Source organism: Artemia franciscana, unplaced genomic scaffold (assembly GCF_032884065.1).
Source record: "Artemia franciscana unplaced genomic scaffold, ASM3288406v1 Scaffold_1668, whole genome shotgun sequence".
NCBI lineage: Eukaryota > Metazoa > Arthropoda > Branchiopoda > Anostraca > Artemiidae > Artemia > Artemia franciscana.
The window spans coordinates 5,819-26,742 of record NW_027062913.1 but is presented as its reverse complement, the minus strand read 5'-3'; positions in this window follow the sequence as shown (position 1 = coordinate 26,742).

The following is a 20,924-nucleotide window of genomic DNA, read 5'->3' as shown; positions in this document are numbered from 1 at the left end:
AGTTCTAATTAAATTTTTGGTGAGTGAGGTATGCATAAATTTGATCGTGAACGAAGGCCGAGACCGAGTCCATTGATTCTTAATTAAAATGAAGTAGGTTATGTTTAGATTCGTTATGTAGCCCCATCTGTCATTTTATTGTAAGCAAGATAGGACAAAAAGCCGAAGAAGAAGAATAAAATAAATGCAAGAAGAGACGCAGAATTTCAAAAACACGAGGCAGGATCATGGTTTGGAGTTTAATATTGCGTTATTTTGATAACTAGAACTAGGTCTATCTCTTTTTCAAGCAAAGTAGGGCTACATAAATAAGTGTACAAATGCTGCTAGTCTCCATTGAAAATATTCTGCCTATTTACCAAAGAGAATATGAAAGCCCTTTGCCTTATCTAGAACACTAGGCCTAGCCTCTTTTTGTGCCTGGTGCTTCTTATCTAGCCTTTTTGTCTCACATCAAAAGTAAAAATTGTTGGCTAACTTGGAAAGGGGTTAGGTTAGGAAAACGAAACTTTCAGGGATGGGTCTATGGTCTAAAGTATGTCTTGGGAAGGTATTTTTGAAGTACCTACCTCCACACCTTCATAACTTCACAACTTTGATCAATCCCAATTTATAAAATTTTAAACATTTGTTTAATATAGCCTATATGGCTTATAGGCCAATGGCTTAAAATACTAGGCTACATTCTGGTAGGAAAAGTATACCTGGTAGGTAAAATACCTTCCTATGACATACTTTGATGCTTCTTACACATGTGAAATTGTATTGCAAACATTAGAAAAGAAACTTGTATTGGCCTATCAACTTCTTGATAGGCCTACCTGATGTTTAGTTTTGGCTTGTTTAGAGAATACATTTTATTTAAATATTTAGTTGCTATTTTGGTTAGGTTATAATAGGTTTATTTAGGTCATATATTTGATATATGCTATGCTTTACCCCCCCCCCCCTAATGTGCAAATATATTGCCAAAATTTGTTTCTAAACTATTATATTTTTATCATACTTAGGTATATTTCATTATAACTAACCTAACTTCAATTCTTAAGTGTGTTCTAGCTAACAAGGAAGTTCCCATACTTTAGCCCACAGACCCATCCATGAAGTTTCACTTTCTTAACCTAACCCCTTTCCAATAGTAGTCAATAGTAGCATAAGTAGAATTTAACAAAGGTCCATACTAAATTCTTCCCATTAGCGCCTACCCTCTCAATTATTTAACGAACACAAATTTATAAGATTCTCAGAAGTTAATTAATGCTCAAGAGTAAAGGTAGCCTTAGTTATAAATAGTTAGGTCTGTAATATCTATGAAGTAATAAACCAAGCAGAGTGATTTGTAATATTCTGATTTAGCTACCCTTTGCTATTTTGGAAAGGTATTAGATTAGGAAAATTAAACTCAGCAATAAATCTAGGGCTAAAAACATAATCTGAGAAGCTAATACCAAGTTTCCATGTTAACTCTCCTCTGATTTTTAAGTCTAAAAAATTTGCCTACTTGATACAAATTTTGACAATACAACAAGTTACCTTAATTTTTAGTTATCAGCTTCTTATTGTATGTTTAGTTCTGAAAATACAATTCCTGTAATTTGAGTAGAATTTTAAGCCATATCTTTGGTTTTTCCTAAATTAAAGAAATGTAACCTATTTACAGATCTTTTAAACCTCATCAATTAAAATTGTGCAAAGATGTGAAGCTGAAAACAGTCCCAGTATTTCATTTGTTACTTGTCTGTTATAGTGCCAACCCCAAATATCTTTATCAAACAGTTCGTGGTAACGAACTGTAGTAAGGAGCGACCCGGCTCAATAGTAACCAAAACTCTAAAAAATTGAATTTTGATATCAATAGCTACATCAAAAGAATCGCATTTTAATGCTGATTTTAAATATATAAGTTTCATCAAGTTTAGTCTTACCCATCAAAAGTTAAGAGCCTGGGAAAATTTGCCTTATTTAGGAAAATAGGGGGAAACACCCCTTAAAAGTCGTAGGATCTTAACGAAAATGACACCATCAGATTCAGCGTATCAGAGAACCCTACTGTAGAAGTTTCAAGCTCCTATCTACAAAAATGTGGAATTTTGCATTTTTTGCCAGAAGACAAATCATGGGTGCGTGTTTATTTGTTTTTTTTTTTTTTTTTTTTCCCAGGGGTCATCGTATCGACCAAGTGGTCCTAGAATGTCGCAAGAGGGCTCATTCTAGCGGAAATGAAAAGTTCTAGTGCCCTTTTTAAGTGACCAAAAAAATTGGAGGGCCTCTAGGCCCCCTCCCACGCTCATTTTTTTTCCCAAAGTCAACGGATCAAAATTTTGAGATAGCCATTTTGTTCAGCATAGTCGAAAATCATAATAACTATGTATTTGGGGGTGACTTACTCCCCCACAGTTCCTGGGGGAGGGGCTGCAAGTTACAAACTTCAACCAGTTTTTACATATAATAATGGTTATTGGAAGTGTACAGACGTTTTCAGGGGGATTTTTTTGGTTTTGGGGGTAGGGTTGAGGGAGGGGGCTATGTGGGAGGATCTTTCCTTGGAGAAATATGCCATGGGGGAAAAAATTCAATGAAAAGGGCGCAGGACGAATCTGGTCACGTTAGAAAAAAACGTCAAATTCGGAGCTTAATATACAATGCTGGGTGTTCGGAGCCTCTCTATTATGGAGTATAATTTGAAAATAACACAACTATACGAGCGATAAAACATATATACCACAACCATAACTCAACTAACGAAAGAACTGCTAAGAGATAACACAACTATAAAGCGAAAACAGGTGAAAACTAACGGGAAAATAAACGAACTAAGAGGTGGAAGGGGCCCAGAGAAAAAATATAATCATTTTTCAATTTTGAGCCTAACTTCCGCAAAGGAGTAATAATGTCAGAAGCCCCGAAATACGAATTATTTTCTTTTCAAACAGTTTGTGGTAAAGAACTGTAGTAAGGGGCGACCCGGCTCAATAGTAAACGGAACTCTAAAAAACGGAATTTTGATGCTAAAAGATACATCAAAAGAATCGAATTTTCACGCTGATTCTAAATATATAAGTTCCAATTAATTTAGTCTTTGTCATCAAAAGTTACGAGCCTGAGAAAATTTGCCCTATTTTGGAAAAAAGGGGGAAACATCCCCTAAAAGTCATAGAATCTTAACGAAAATCACACTATCGCATTCAGCATATCAGAGAACTCTATAGCAAAAATTTCAAGCTCCTATCTAAAAAAATATGGAATTTCATATTTTTTGCAAGAAGACAAATCACGGGTGCGTGTTTATTTGTTTGTTTGTTGTTGTTTTTTCTTTTCCCCAGGGGTCATCGTATCGACCAGGTGGTCTTAGAGTGTCGCAAGAGGGCTCATTCTTACGGAAATGAAAAGTTCTAGTGCCCTTTTAAGTGATAAAAAAATTGGAGGGCAAATAGGCCACCTCCCACGCTAATTTTTTTCCAAAAGTCAACAGATTAAAATTTTAAGATAGCCATTTTGTTCCGCATAGTCGAAAAACATAATAACTATGTCTTTGGGAATGACTTACTCCCCCACAATTCCTGGGGGAGGGGCTGCAAGTTACAAACTTTGACCAGTGTTTACATATAGTAATGGTTATTGGGAAGTGTACAGACGTTTTAGCCAAAAAAAAAAATTAATATACTAATTTCATTTCAATAATTTATGTGCGGAGAGCCAAAATCAAACATGTATTAATTCAAAAACGTTCAGAAATTAAATAAAAAAACTAGTTTTTTAACTGAAAGTAAGGAGCGACATTAAAACTTAAAACGAACAGAAATTGCTCCGTATATGAAATGGGTTGTCCCCTCCGCAATCCCTCGCTCTTAACACTAAAGTTTGACTCTTTGCCACAATTCTACTTTTTAAAACAATTAAAAACTTTAGCGTAAAGAGCGAGGGACTGCGGAGGGGACAACCCATTTCATATACGGAGTAATTTCTGTTCGTTTTACGTTTTAATGTCGCTCCTTACTTTCAGTTAAAAAAAACTAGTTTTTTTTATTTAATCTAAGTAGAGCCTGTTTCTCTGATGCTGAATCCTATTGAAATATAAAAAAATATGATGAAAACACAATACTTTATCAACAACCTTATAGAAATGTCTAGCTCTTATTCGTAACAAGCCATAGATGATCATTTGTAAAACTACAGATAAATGAAACAAATGGCATTCTGCCATAATCAAACTATATATTGACATGCAAATGAGCTTGTTTCTGACATGCCTTTCTCATACACCTCCAGCAAGGCCTTTTATCAAAGCCCTTTTATCAAAAGGTATAAAATAATTTTGTGTCTATTGACAAGCTGTTTTGTTTTGGGCACCAGTCTCTTAACCTGGAAAAATCTAATTGCCTCTTCTTCAGCCTTCAGCAAAGACCAAATTTTCATTTGACATCTGTGGTCAGACACTATTCTAATGTAGATTGCAAACTAAAAGAATTTTATACATGGTAAAAAAAAAAAACAAACAATTCCACATAGGGTGTACTTTGATGAAGAATTTGAGTTTGGCACTATAACAGACAAATACCTTTCATTTAAGCAGATGATATGTTTTGCAAGATTACACTTTCATAGCACTAACATTTTAAAGGTCATCAAATGTCACTGCCATCTTTACAGACTTCAGTCTGTAGAACTATCCCTGGAAGTTTTATTTTCACAACAATCCCTTTGCATGATAACAAAAAGTAGCTAAACTAGAATCTTACCAAGATATTCCCAGAATAATTGGGTAGGTAGGATAAATAGCTGATTGAAGGTAACAAATTTGTTTTCTGGTGTTTAAGGGGTAAATTATGAGGGAAAATTGTAGACAAGCTACTTTTTGTTATCCTATTGATATTAAGAAAATGGAACTTTCATGGATGTATCTACTGGCTAAAATATGTCTCAGGAAAATATTTTGAAGTGCTTACCTCCACTCCTTCTGCCTCAAGAGAGCACTTCAATAAAGAAGCATGGATGCTCTGAAAAGCAGACAAAAATTTACTAAATGTTTTACAGAGAAATTGCCTATGGATTGCTCTGGATACCCTGTTAACTGACCCTATTTCAAACAGTAGACTGTACAAAAAATGTAGTTCAATGCTGTTTTTAGGGCTATAATTAAACAAAAGTTTAGTTGGCTAGGCCAGGTTCTGTCTATGAAGGATGACAGATTGCCAAAGATTGTCCTTCTCAGTTAACCTTCTAGGGCTAAACAGAAAGCAGGTTGCCCTTATCAGGGGTGGGAGGGTGTCATAAATAAAGATTTAAAGGAAATGGAAACTTCCTGGGAGGGTGTAAAGTGGGAGGCTTTTAATAGATTGGGTTGGAGGAGGAGCCAGCATACCTGTGTTGGCTCCAGGCAGCTTGGTGCAGCAGTGAGTTATTAGTAGTAGCAGTAGTAAATAAAGAACAAGAAACTAGTTACAGCTTCTGACTTTAGATCAATCCCAATTTACGAGGTTTAAAATTTTTGCAAACAGAATTCCAAAATTTACAGAAAAAACCATTGAAATAGTATTAGAATCAGCAGTAAATATAATAAAATAACAGGGAATCCAGTAATAGCTCAAATAATTAAATCTTAAATAAAATTAAATCTTTCACATAAGGACAGATTTTAAGAAAACAATTCTCACTTCATAATATTTCTAATAATCATAGTTAACTCATTTTGCATGCTGCTAACCTTTTTCTTTACTTCTTACAATGTTTTACACTCTTTCTTCCAAATTTTTGGAAAAAAGTATGGATTTGATGAGTATGTATTCTGTTTTTCAACTTGTGCTGAAACAAATTGGATCTACAAAGTTTATTTAAAGCTTCCACTACTTAGAAACTGCAGTGGCATCAACACTAACACCATCAAGATTATATTTTCAGTATGTCTTAAGAAAAAGAATGTGAAATTAAAGTTGTATTAACCAGTCAATATAGTGAATCATGCTGTTGGTGAAAAACTTATGCAGTATGTTCAACGATAAAGTTATGTCTTTTATAGTTTATATCCAACTTAAGATGACATTCAGCAACTTTTGATTTACCAAAATGTTCTGCCCAATAATTTTTTTTTGCCCAGATTGCAAGAATAAATGTTATTTTGATGAAGCAGTACATTTGTTCTACTGTCAGAAAAGAACTGAGCATAGAAGTTTTAGTTGTCAAAAAAAGATACAATTACCAACAATATTGTTGTGTCAGACTTTGTGTCAAAACCCAAAAATTTTTCTTTAATTTAGATAACGGAGATGATGTGGATTCCTTGCAATATGGGTAGAGGATAAATTAAAATTGTGATTAAGCTTTGTAGCTACAGTGAAAAATTTGGTTGTTCAGGGATAATTGTAGAAATTGGAAAAATAAATAATAACAGAGGACATTTTATTGAAGGGCAGTGGGTGTTTGGCACATTGAGGGGGCTGAGAATTTTTTTTTATTATTCCTGTTCCAGAATGTCACACAAAAAACTTTGAAAGTCTTAAGACATTCAGTGCATGAAACAATCCCCAAGAGTGGTAAATCAGGAGAGCACATGGCAGGCTATCTAGCCAAGTTGTATTGGAAGACTGTTTTCCCAAATTAAGGTGCAAGATTACACCATTTATTGCGTCAGGTGGCTGAGCCGTACAAACCTCACATTCATCAGTCAGTTGAAAGTTCACTGACCACCAGCCAAGGGTCAAATTAAATTCTATCTTAATATTTCATTATTACCAATCATCTTTAAATTAATTCCGTTTTACCAAATTTATTTTTATCATCCATATTCGTTATATTTGATCAAAAATTAATCATCTGTATTTACATTATTTCATCTGACTGAGAAACTGCTATGTCACCCTTACCTTAGACCCTTAGATTCTCCTGTGCCTTTAAAGGCACCCAGGGCATTCAAGAAGAGTCTCCAGTTGTCTCTGAAACTTGTGGCTGCAACAATGTCTTCCCACTCCAGCTGTATTGAGGCATGACGGTCCTGCAGGTTATTGTTTTAGGTACAACAGAGTGTATTTTTGGGTCTTCCTCTGTGGTGGGTGCCATTGGGTGGGTACCAGAAAAAAGTAGACTTGGGAATTCTGGAATCATCCATGTGCAGCACATGTCCAAGGTAGCTCCATCTGCGCCTTTTTATGGTCTTGCTAAGGGATGGTTGACCTTTGACGTTTCTATTGTGCTCGTTTGTTACCTTCTTGGTTCAATGGATGCCAAAAAATGTACATAGGCACATATTTTCAAATGACTGAATTCTCCTCTCTTGTTTTTGATTGAGATACCATGTTTCAGTTGCATAGAGGAGGACGAGCAGGACGTTGCTGTTGAACAGGCAGGGCTTAAGCTGGACAGAGAAAGTACTTGATCTCCAAAATTTTTGGAGTCTGTTGAAGATGCTGCTAGCCTGCCCAATTTGGGCAATGACTTCTTCGGTTGTGGATTCTGTATTCTCAATGGTGCTGCCAAGATATTTGAAATGGACCACTAGTTCCACATCATTATTGCCGCATTTGATGTTCATAGGTGAACTGCTAGTTGCCATGCCTTTGGTTTTACTGGGGTTGATATTGAGGCCAAAACCTTCTGCTTTTTGTTGGATGATCAAGAGCAGTGCTTGAAGCCATGATTTGCAGGTTTTGAGGATGGCAATATTGTCAGCAACTTCTAGGTCGCTCAGCAGGCTATCATTTAGATGCAGCTCAGTTGAGTCAATGCTCCTCAGTACAAAATTTATGACGATTGCAAACAGTAGAAGGGATCTTCTGCTGTTAGTGATAGAAGGGAGTCACCCCTGTTTCACCCCGGAGAGGATGGGAAATTTGCGTGAATTTCCCTCTGCTGTCTTTGCACAACAGGTTGTATCTTCATACATCACCATGATGAGATTTACTATGATATCAGGGATACCATAGTGGCAAAGGAGCTTCCAGAGTGACTGTCGGTCTAATGAGTCATTTGTCTTTTTGAAGTCTATGAAGATCGTGTAGTTTATTGCGCCATTTGCAGCTCTCCTTTATGAGCATTTGCAGTGTGAATATTAGGTTCATGCAAGAGCAGTTTGGGTGGAAGTCATGCTGTTCTTCAAGCAGGTATTCCTGTCGGTGTTGTTGTATTTGGGACAGGATAATGTGGGACAACAATTTGCCAGGAATCAAGAGCAGGGTGGTACCTAGCCAGTTGTTACAGAGCATGGCATCGCCCTTCTTGAAGAGCTTCACAAGTGTACTGTGACGCCATTCTGAAGGTAATTTTGTTGTTGTACAGATGGTTCCAAAGAAGTTTTTTCAATAGGTGACACAGGTGTGCATGGAGCATTTCAGCATTTCTGCTGTGATGTGATCTTCTGGTAATCTGCTGTTTTTCAGCATTTGACTGCCTTCAGAATTTCGTCTTCAGTCGGGGGCTCGGTGTTGATGTCTAGCAAGATCTGAGAATCTTCAGGGATGGAGATTGGTTCGTCCGGGGGGGGGGGGGCAGGGTCTGATCATTATTTTGTCAAAGGTTTTGGCCCACACCTCCTTCTTCTCTTCAGGACTGGTAACCAGAATGCCGTTTTTGTTCTTCACTGGACCATTGCTGGCTCTCTTCTTCCCAATGATCTCGTTTCTTATATTGCACAGTGACCTGCTGTCTCTGTTCTAGGCAGCTTCTTCAGCTTCTGTGGCCTTTGCTTCATAGAAATGGCATTTGTCTCGGCGCGCGTTCTTTTTGACAGCTTTGTTAGTCCGTCTGTAATTCTTGGTCTTGTAGATCTGATTCACGTCAAGACAGGTAAGGATCTAAAGTTTTGCGACTTTTCTCTCCTCTATGAGCTGCCATGTGCGGTCTGATAGCCACTGGTCCTTTGGTTTCTTGTGGTGCACAAGGGTCTTGCCTGCTGACTCAATGTAGACGATCTTTATCTGGTCCCATATTATCTCCTGGTCATCTTGGTTACTGATGTAGAGTGCTTTGAACTTGTTACAAAGTTTGGTAACAAACTTGTGCCTGGTCGTTTTGTCTAGTAGCTTGTCAGAATCAAATTGGGGTTCTGAATAAGGGTGCCTTTTTCTCATTCCTCTTCAACTTTAGGGAGAATTTGGTTACTAGCAGGTTTTGGTCTGATCCAGTGTCCACGCCTCTATATGCTCTCACATTTTGTATACTGGAGAGGAACTTCTGGCTGACCAATCTGGATTCTAACTGCGCCACCAGGGGAGGTACATGACCACTTGTGGACGTCTCTTTGAGGAAAGAGGCTGCCTCCTATCACCAGATTATTGGCCATAGCAAAGTCAATCAGCATTGTTCCATTCTTGTTATGCATGCACATGCCATGCCTACTGAGTGCCTGTGGGCAGTAGGACTCGTTGTTACCAACGATGTCATTTAAGTCGCCAAGAACACACATGATGTCATGTTTTGGAATGTTTTTGACCACTGCCTGTAGAGTGTGGTAGAATTTTTCTTTGGTCCCAACTTCTGCGACGTTCGTGGGGGCATAGTAGACTACTACAGAAAGTTTTGCTTGTCACCCAGTGAAACGTTCTACGAGAATTTTGGCGATATGGCAGTCTATTTCAAGAGAGATCTTGAGGTTTCCCTTGTCATGATGAGTGCAACTCCTTGTTCATGCCTGCTTTTGGTGCCACTGTAGAGGATTGTAGAATGATTGTCAATTTGTTTCTTTCTGGAGCCAGTCCATCTTACTTTGGACAGTGCCAGGATGTCTAGATGGTATCTACACATCTTCTGGCATGCTTGTTTGGTCTTTGATAGTTGGGACATTGTGCAGACATTCAAAAATCCAAATTTTAGGTTGTTGTTGGCTTTTAAAAATCGTGTCCGGGGCATGCGTTTGTCGTTGTAGATAGGGGTTCTGATCCGAGGCTCTTCCTTAATGTTTCTGTTGCAAGAAAATGTTTCCCCAGGGGATTACTCCTCTGTTTCCCGAGAACGGATTGCAAGTCCTTTGTCCAACCCTCCTCATTTGTCCAGGCTTGGGCCTTGCTGCTGAGAGGCACGATTTGTGCGCCCAACAGGCAGAGTTAAATGTCATCCTAGTATAAAAAAATAAATTTGTATCCACATTTGTTTAACATTTATTCTTAATTGTGTGTTGGCACCACTGCAATGACTTTAGCAACCTCGATAAGGTTGATGGGGTTTTATTCTGTGTTGACATCACTTCTGATTTCTAAAGCTGTGTTTATAAGCAAACTTTGAAATGGCAATTGTTTCAACACATTCTCTAAAACTAATGAAAATGCTTGTGGATTCCATGCTTTTTTTTCAGAAATTTGATAGGAAAAGTATAAAAAACTTAAAGAAGTGAATATAAAGGTTAGCTGCCTGCAAAATGTGCTGCCTATTATCATTCTGCATATTAAGATGTAAGAATTGTTTTCTTAACATGTTTCCTTATGTGGAAGTAGCTATCTAGGCAATTGCCATAATTCTATTTTCAAAGCTAAAACCTGAGAAAAAGAAACTAAAAACTGAAAAATAGGGTTTAATATTGTGTCAAAATTTCAATAGGTAATAGACCTGTTAAGCAGACCAATTTACAAAACTAGTAAGTAAAAAGATGATTAACATAATAGGTTGGCAATACCTTCCCAGAGTATTTTTTTTGCCCTGCGTTCAATGCTTAAAGTTAGATTTTACTGACCTAATCCCTTTCCGAAATAGCAAAAAATAGCTTGTCTAGAATTTTATCATTTAATAACTTGTCAGGACAACTTTTTAAAAGGAGGTTTCAGCCATTTGTGCTAGACCAATGTAGATTTTTCATGTAGCCTTCTAGTTTTTCAATAGGCTTGTATTTTAGCTTTGGATGATGTATCTTTAATTTCTATAGGATATTTCTCTAGCCCTATTTCCTATCATCTATGTCCAAGAATAAGGTTGAGTTAGGACAAAATGTTTTTGCTATTCCAGGATTCCTTGTTGTTTTAGGCTTAGTCTTCTTGACATTCCTCTCAATGTCTACTTAGACTGATTTTAACCCCCCCCCCCCCCACTATTCTCACTGATGCCAACAGCCCTAGCCTGGTCTGCTTAAATTTGAAGGTTTTATTAGTTTGAATGGTCTAGGTTTGTACTTTAGATGTTCTCTAAGTATTAGAGCACAATTGGGGTAAATTTGGAGATGTTTCTATGGTAAAGGTCTAGACTTTCTGTTATTGAGAAGAAAACATGTAAATAAAACAATTCTTAGGCTACTTCATAATATGCAGAATAATTGTAGCTACCACGTTTTGAAACCAGCTCCACAAAAATTTACCCTACCCTTCTTCCCTTATGTGAAATTATAAAGCCTGTAAAACGAAAAGATTAGCAAAAAAAAAAAAAACAGGGAAAAAAGGGTGTTTGCTCATGTTCTGCTGCCTTCTATAGGCTTTGATCCTAAATAGGGGTAATAAAAATTCTAATTTGTCTTTGAGTGATCCCTTTAAAAAATTTCCACAAATGTTTTTTCTATATGATTTGGTTGGAGTAGAAATAAAAAATCAGTCTTCATAATGCTGAATTGTAAGTAAACAGCAATGCCATCAATAACAGAATAATAAGAACCCAAATATTGATAACATTAATTCACATATTAAGCATCTTATGGTGATTCCAAATATGTATCTGTTTGGAGTTTGGAGTCAAATCCTCAAATTATTGGTATATCAGATACTTTGAATAATTATAGAAAAAATAACGAAAACAATTGAAAAAGATGGCATTCTTTATCCAAACCTGCAATCAAATTTAGCAAGTATGCGTACTAATGAGCCAATATCTGAAGTTGATGTAACAAGAAATGTTTTATTTTGTATTTTAGCCCTGAACGAATATGTTTTTTGTTTCTTATTATAATTTCCTTGATTTTTTTAACCAAAAGTAACTGTATTGGTCTAGCTCTACACTCTAAGAAAGCTATAATTTGTAATAGATATGTGGTATAAAACCATCTAATATATTAGTGATTAATACCCAAAATTGAAAAAAAAATTAAGGCACTAAAATTCAATGAAGAATTTCTTAGTCTTAGTTTTAATGCTATAATTCAAACAACCTATTTTGAAAATGCTTTACTTTCTATAACTACGTTTTCTTAAAACATTAATGTATTGGTGTTTGATAACCAAGTTAAAAATTATATGTGGGCTTTAATAATCTCTGTCCAACACTTCAGCATTGTTCCATAAAACTGAATGCTTGGAATGCTTATCTTATTTTCAATAAGTAGGCTGCTTTTTTATACTTTTTTGTAATTACTTAGTTTTTTTTCATTTCTATATTTACTTGACATACTGATTTCAAAACCTCTAAAATAATATTTGTTACTAAGCATTGCCACCCTTCAAAAACAAAACCAAGAGCTATGTTGGTATTTGTTTTCAGTTTTCTGCTCAAGCATCAAAATATTGGATTGCAAATTAAATATTGGACAAAATTTGGACATATTGTGCTTACAAATTTTGTGTTGAATAGTATTCTTCTTCAATTAGTCTACCAATAATTGTGCTACAGAATTTTTGGGAGATGAAGAGGTTAATCTTCTTAATATGTTCCACTGTATATCCTACTTTGGCAGATTTTCAACCCCCCCACTCCGCCCCACCATTCTCACGGACGTCTTGATAAGCCAACAGCCCTAGACTAGGCTACTTAAAATTGAAGGTCTTGCTATTATGGGTGGCCTATATTACTACTTTAGATGTTATCTAGGTATTAGAGCACAATTGGAGTAAAATTTGAGATGTTTCCATGGTAAAGATCTAGATTATCTATTTTTGAGAAGAAAATATGTAAACAATTCTTTGACTACTTCATAATATGCAGAATAATTGTAGCTACCACGTTTTGAAACCAGCTCCGCAAAAATTTACCCCACCCTTCTTCCCTGGTGTGAAAAATATAAAGTCCAAATTGTGTATTTCTAATGGGAACCCACAAGGGGGGGGGGATATGAACCCCTGGAAAACTGGGAATTTGAGGTATAAGAAAATCGAAGTACAGAGAAAAGAGTAGCAAAAAGCATGGAAAAAGTGTGTTTGCTGCCTTCATATAGGCTTCGATTCTTAATAGGGGTATTGCAAATTCTAATTAGTTTTTCTCTGAGACACTGAAGGTTCCCATATATGGGAGTATCCTCTCTTATGGAGGATACTCCCGCATTCTTTGTTTTTTTTCTGTTCTTTAAACTTAAAAAACAAAAACTTGTCAATTATTAGCGCCTTTGTCACATTACCCCCCCCCTTCCCCTAAGATTTTGCTCTAGATCTAACTTTTCAAATATATACTCTGTTTTTTTTTCAATATTCAACACAGTTACTCATTTTAAACTGGATATATTTGAGGCTACTTAGCACAATTGGTACTACAATGGACCAAAAGAATGGGAAAAAATAAGAGAAAAATATATTATTAAGGCAATAAATGGGTTTATCAGGAGAAGGGGGTACACTGTAAGGGTAAGACTATTATCTTGAAAATGAGCACAAACTAAGGAATTCATTAGCAACAGAAATGACTTACAACCCCCTCATCCTTAATGTACAAGTATATACTCTGAATGCAATGGATTTTCTATTATTTTGAAAAAACCGTTAGAACAATTTGTGTTGTTGTATTCATAAAAAAATTTGTGAAAAAATAGATATGATGCAACCAAACCCTCTAAGTAATAACAGATCTCGTTAAGCGAAAGCATAAGACACCTCTGAGCGTGTCATTATTTCAAATATAGTTTTTACTTAAATGGGACAATTAACCTGGCTTAGTAAATGCTTTCTGGTACAATAGTTTTGATCTGAATATTTTAAACTTAAATTTCAATGAGTCAAAATTTGTTTTTTTCTACATTAAGGTCAATCTCCTAGGTTGAAAGTTAATTCTATTAAGATAGTATTGAAATACGTACCGAGATTTCCTCCTTCCTCATTGCCTTAATTGCTCTCTTGAGGGCAGTACCAGAATATTTAAACTCTGTTGACTTCCTTGAGATATTACGACCGGATTTAAAGGGAATTTAAATTTTTCACATGTCTAATTGGTGACAGCTGACCATTGGAATTTGGTTGGTTACAAGTCAGATAACAGTTTAGCATTTGAATTTTCACAAATGGCAGAAAAAAAAACAAGAACGAATAAGGGACAGGAAAACCTGAGACATTCGTAAGTTGTATCTCAACGTTATAGTAGAATATATTACTTTTATTCATTTACAAGTTACATTTTCAAACAGTTCTTGGTAACAGACTGCAGTAAGGAGTAACCAGGCTCAATAGTAACCAAAACTCTAAAAACCGAAGTTTTTGGTACAAATAGTTACATCAAAAGAATTGCATTTTAATGCTGATTTTAAATATATAAGTTTCATCAAGTTTAGTCTTACCGGTCAAAGGTTACGAGCCTGAGAAACTGTGCCTTATTTTAGAAAATAGACGGAAATACCCTCTAAAAGTCACATAATCTTAACAAAATCACACCATCAGTCAGTGTATCCGAGAACCCTACTGTAGAAGTTTCAAGCCCCTATCATAAAAAGGTGGAATTTTGTATTTTGCCAGAAGACAGATAACGGGTACGTATTTTTTGTTTTTTTGTTGTTTTTTTTCCTCAGGGGTGATCGTATCGACCTAGTTATCCTAGTATGTCGCAGGAGGGTGCATTCTAACGTAAATTAAAAGTTCTAGTGTCCTTTTTAAGTGCCCAAAGAATTGGAGGGCACCGAGGCCTCCTCCAACGCACATTTTCTCCAAGGTCACCGGATCAAAATTTTGAGATAGCCATTCTGTTTAACTTAGTCAAAAACCTAATAACTATGTCTTTGGGGATGACTAAATCCACCACAGTTCCCGGGGGAGGGGTGGCAACTTATAAGCTTTGACCATTGTTTACACATAGTAGTTGTTAATTATGAAGTGTACAGGCGTTTTCAGAAGAACTTTTTTGTGTTGGGGTTAGGGTGGGTCGGGGGGGGGGGGGGCAGGTTACGTGGGAGGATCTTTCCATGGAGCAATTTTTCATAAGGGAAGAGAATTTCCATGAAGGGGTCGCTTCCGAATATGCTTCAATCTTTTGACGATGCCAACTCCACGCGCAACTTTGGTGGAGATAATGTTGCTATGATGCTTCTACGATAGATTAGAAGCATTATGGAAACCGAGGTACCGCAGTGATATAACTTGTAAAATAGGCTCTTCACCAAATAGAACTTTACTACTTACATCAACAGAATCACCCACTCTACCGAATGTCAGTAAAAAATTTTCTTTACATTCACACACAGCAAACTTACACTTTTAAACATCTCTAATCTTTTGAGAGTAATACGAGCTTTTGCTATCAAATTATCTGCGGATTTCGGAAATTTTGTTAGCAATAATGTTAGTAATATATGTATCCTTTAGATAAACGCGCATCATGTTCACGTAAACTAAATAAAGTAAAGGGCCCAGCAGAGACATTTTGCAATTTATAATGTTAGATATTGTCGTATGAGTGTCTACACAAGGAAACTACTTTACCTCATGAAATACAAGGCTATCAAGCATGGACTCTTGATCATAATTATCAAGCTTTTTTTCTATTCGACCGATTCTCTCCTCCAAATTTTCAATTTGAAATCTCAGACTACCTAGTAGAGCCTTCTCAATTTTTGCAAACTTTGGATTAAACTCGAGCGTGATTGAATCATAAACCTGGCTGATTATCAGTTCAGTACCTTCTTTGTTCAATGAATTTGGGTCATTAAACTTTTCAGTAACTGAAAGTAAATGAAAGTAAGGAGCAGCATTAAAACTTAAAACGAACAGAAATTACTTCGTATATGAAAGGGGCTTTTCCTCCTCAACGCCCCGCTCTTTACGCTAAAGTTTGACTCTTCTCTTAACTCTATTTTAAAACAGTAAGAAACTTTAGCGTAAAGAGCGGGGCGTTGAGGAGGAAAAGCTCCTTTCATATACGGAGTAATTTCTGTTCGTTTTAAGTTTTGTTGTTGCTCCTTACTTTCATTTAAAAAAACTTGTTTTATTTATTTAATTTATGGACGTTTTTGAATTAATGCATGTTTTGATCTTGGCTCTCCGCACATAAATAATTAAAAGGAAATTTGCATATTAATTAATTGTAATTAATCAGAAGATTTTGAGATAAAGGAGCGAGGGAGGAGGCCTAGTTGCCCTCCAAGTTTTTGATTGCTTAAAAAAGCAACTAGAACTTTTATTTTTTTACAAACATCTTCATTGGTAAAAAATATACGTAACTTACGAATAAACTTACGTAACGAACTTCTATATTAGTATGTTTTTATTACGTATATTAAGGGGTTAAACCCTCGTCGATACCTCGCTCTTTACACTAAAGCTTAGATTTTGTCCCAATTCCTTAAGAATGACCTCTGAATCACAAAGGCCGTAGAATAAATAGTTGAAATTACTAAAAATACTTTAGCGTAAAGAGTGAGGTATAACGAGAAGGTAAACCCCTCATATTCGTAATAATTTTTGTTCGTTTTAAGTTTTAATGCTGCTCCTTACTTTCAGTAGAAAAAAACTTTTCATATATATTTTTTCGTTGTTTTTTTTCAAATAATGCTAGAAAATCCTGTGTCCCCTTCATTGAAATTCTCTTCCCCCATGAGAATTTTTCTCCATGCAAATATCCTCCCAAGTACCCCCCCCCCCCCTCATCTCTCCCCCTAAACCAAAACAAATCTCCCTGAAAACGTCTGTACACTTCCCAGTAACCATTACTATATGTAAACACAGGTCAAAGTTTGTGACTTGCAGCCCCTCCCACGGTGACTGCAGGGGGGGGGGGGGGTGAGTCGTCCCTAAAGACATAGTCATTAGGTTTTTCGACTACGGTGAATAAAATGGCTATCTCAGAATTTTGATCTTGAGACATTTGGGGAAAAATGAGCGTGGGAGGGGGCCTAGGTGCCCTCCAATTTTTTTGGCCACTTAAAAAGGACACTAGAACTTTTAATTTCCGTTGGAATGAGCCTTTTTACGACATTCGAGGACCAGTCAGTCGATAAGATCACCCCTGGGAAAAAAACAACAACAAATAAACAGGCATCCGTGATCTGTCTTCTGGCAAAAAAAAAAAAAAAATGCGAAATTCCACATATTTGTAGATAGGTGCTTGAAACTTCTACAATAAGGTAACGGGAACAATAAGGTTCTACGTTAAGATTCTATGACTTTTAGGGAGTGTTTCCCCCTATTTTCTAAAATGAGGCAAATTTTCTCAGGCTCGTAACTTTCGATGGGTATAACTGGTCTTGATGAAACTTATATATTTAAAATCAACATTAAAATACGATTCTTTTGATGTAACTATTGGTATCAAAATTCCATTTTTTAGAGTTTCGGTTACTATTGAGCCGGGTCGCTTCTTACTACAGTTCGTTACCACGAACTGTTTGATTGGTTATATTTTCCAGCAGATGACTTTTTATTTTCTACAGCTGGGCTTCAGTTGTAGCTAATTGTTCATAAATCGGGGCGATACTTGAAGACACCAAGTTAGACCATATTTTATCTCTTGCTTTCAGGGCTTAGAAAAAGGTCTTAGAAAAAGTTTCGTAAATTTCTGTGATATTAACAAGTTTTTGTGGCACTTTGTATTTACGAAGTGACATATATTGATCATAAATTATGTCGGTCTATCTGTCTGTCTTTCTCTGTTTTACTAGTTTAGGCACATCCAGATAAGCTAGGACGATGAGATTTGGCAGGCGTATCAGGAAACAGACTAGATTAAATTAGAAATAGTCGTTTCCCCAATTCGATCATCTGGAGGGAGTGAGGAGAAGGTTAATTCGAAAAAAAAGACCGGGATGAAATTTGGTGGTAAAAATGAGCACAAATCCTAGATACGTGATTGACTTAAAAACGGGTCCGCTCTCTTTGGAGAAGTTGGGGGGAGAGCTGAATCTGAAAAATGAGAAAAATCAGTACCAGACAAGATTAAATTAGAAATAGTCATTTATCCGATTCGACCGTCTGTGGGGGGGGGGGGGAGTGGAGTGACGGTTAATTTGAAAAAATTAGCTGTTTTTAAGTTACGAAGGAGTGATCGAATCTTAATGAAATCTCATATTTAGAAGGATCTTACAACTCAGATCTTTCATTTTAGATCTGGCTGAATCCAGTTTCATTTGGGAGAGTTGTGTGGGGGGGGGGGTATCAGAAATCTTGGAAAATGCTCAGTATGGAGAGGTCAGGATGAAATTTGGTGGCAAGAATAAGCACACATCCAAGATACGTGACTGACATAACTGGTCCGGATCCGCACTCTTTGGAAGAGTTGGGGGGGGGGGTAATTTGGAAAAATTAAAAATGAGGTATTTGTAATTTATGGTCGGATAATCAGATCTTGATCTTAATGAAACTTGATATTTAGAAGGATCTTGTGCTTCAGCACTCTTATTACAAATCCCAACCAGATCCGGTGAGAGTAGGTGGAGGTGGAGGGGGAAAACGAAAATCTTGGAAAATGATTAGAGTGAAGAGATCGGGATGAAACTTGGTGGGTAGAATATCGCAGATACGTGATTGACGATTTTTCAACATCAAATCTGGGATATTAGTTATATGTCTGTTTTTGAAGACCATCATTTTTGTCTTTGTGATTGAAAATTCTAAGTCTAGATCCTCAGCCCAAAATGTCAGCTGATTGATCATTTGTTGTAGTTTTGTTATTATTTCTGTTTCTTTCTGCCCTATTAGCCAGAAGCAAATATCGTCAGCAAATACTGAGGCCTTTATTTCATCGTCATTCAGTGGGCTATTGTATTGACTTACATTATAGAAATCTGGACCCAGTGCTGAGCCCTGTGGGACTCCTCTTTGTGATTTTACATGAATATGGGAAAGGCAATTTCCTGATTTAACTTGAACAGTTCTTTCTCTTAGATATTCATGACAGACTGATATTAGGGGACCCTTTATTCCCAAGCTGTGGGATATAACGTCAAATGCTGACTTAATGTCCATGAAGACGGTTATCATGATCTTGTGGTTCTGCAGGGAATATAGGGCATCTCGTTGGAGCATGGCAAGATTGTCCGTGGTACTTAAACCTTTGCGAAATCCGCATTGGAATGGAGGTAGAAATTGGTTGGTTTCCATAATCCAGTTTATTCTATTCTTTATTAATCGTTCATAAAGCTTCCCCATTACAGGTAATAAGGTTATAAATCTGTGATTTTCTAGCTTCGTGGGCTAGGGAATTCCCCTGATTCCCATCAATTGTTAATTATTTGAAGAAGCATTTTAATCCATTTTGAAGGAAGTTTTTTAAAATAATGAGGATATATTTGGTCATTGCCTGGTGCTGTTAGTGGTAGGTTTTTAATTGTAGTTTCTAACTCATTTATAGTAAAAGGTTGATTGTAGGGTGTGTCAGTAGATGTGTCTCTAGCTCTTTTTATTTTCCAGAGGGTTTTTCTTACAGCTGACTGGTTTATTTCTTCTTTGTTTATAACTGATTTGAGATATCTTGCCCCTTCATTGGCTATTTCCTGATTATCTATAATTTCTTTTCCATCTGATTGAATTGGCATGTTTACTTGGGGTTGTTCATTATAAAAGCCATTCATTTTCTTAATAAACTTAAAGATCTTTTTTGAGGGTTGTCTAAAATCAAGTTTTTCCAGGTATTGCTTCCAGCTTTTATATTTTTCTTCCTTTACTGTTTTTTTTAATATGGCTGTGGTTTTCTGTAAGTGTAGATAATTCTCAAACGTGAACATTGCTTCATAGTGTCTTTTTGCTTTTGTCATTTGCTTCTTTGCCTCTTTGCAAATATTGTTCCACCAGGGGTTGTGTTTGTGTTTCGTGTGCGTTTCTGTTTTATTTGTTATAGTCGACTCTGCTGCTTGTATCAAACTGTTTTGAAATGTTTCAATTGTTTCTTCAATATTGTTTGAGCTCACAAAGGTATTTTCAAGATTTTGCAATTTCTTGGTATTTGTCCCAATTCACTTGTTTGATGTTTGTTTGTTTTCTGCAGCTATCATTTTCACACTTCGTGGGTTGATCTCTTATTTCATGCATTACTGGTAGGTGGTCACTCAACAAAGTGATTTCACTTGCTGACCAAATTGTCCATTTAGAAGCTATATTAGCTGGTGTAATTGATAGATCTATTGTAGTGTATGTGTTTGTTCTTTTGCAGTGACGTGTTTTCAAATTTTTAGGTGTGATTAGACATGCATCTAAGTTGTCTTGTAGAAAAACTTCCACTGAATTTCCAGCACTATTTGAGATACCACAATCACACAAAATATTATGGTGTGCATTTAGGTCTCCAAGGATTATATATTTTTCACAGGACGGAATTGTTTTCACTATTTCCTCAATAAACTTACCAATTTTCTTATTTTCTCCTTTTGGGTTGTAAATATTTATGATGTTGAGTTTTTGACGATTTTTCAAATATACTGTGCATCCTACTGCTTCTATCATTTGGTAATTTTTATCTTGTGAGATTTCTATATTTAAAGGCTTGAAATGGTACTTTTTACTTATGGCTATTAGAGTGCCTCCTCCACTGCCTTGTATTCTCTTCTGTCTTGTGACATTAAATCCTGTGAGTTTAAATTTTTTATATGGGACTAGCCATGTTTCTTGTAGGCATATTATATCTACTTTATTATCGACTGCAAATTTTTTTAACATATCTGTTTTCGTGCCTGTCAGTGATTGAGAGTTCCATGAGACTACAACATATCAGTTGGTTGAGTGTGCTTTCGTTTCTAACTTTGAATGCTCTGTCTAATTCTGGTTCATTGATTTCTCTTGGGCTTATTTTAATATTTGTGATTTGTTCAATAACTTTGCATAAGCTATTGATTTTTTCTTCAACTGGAATTGAGCTTGGGTCAAATATTCTTGGATTTCTTGCAATTTCTTTTATTATCTTTTTCACCA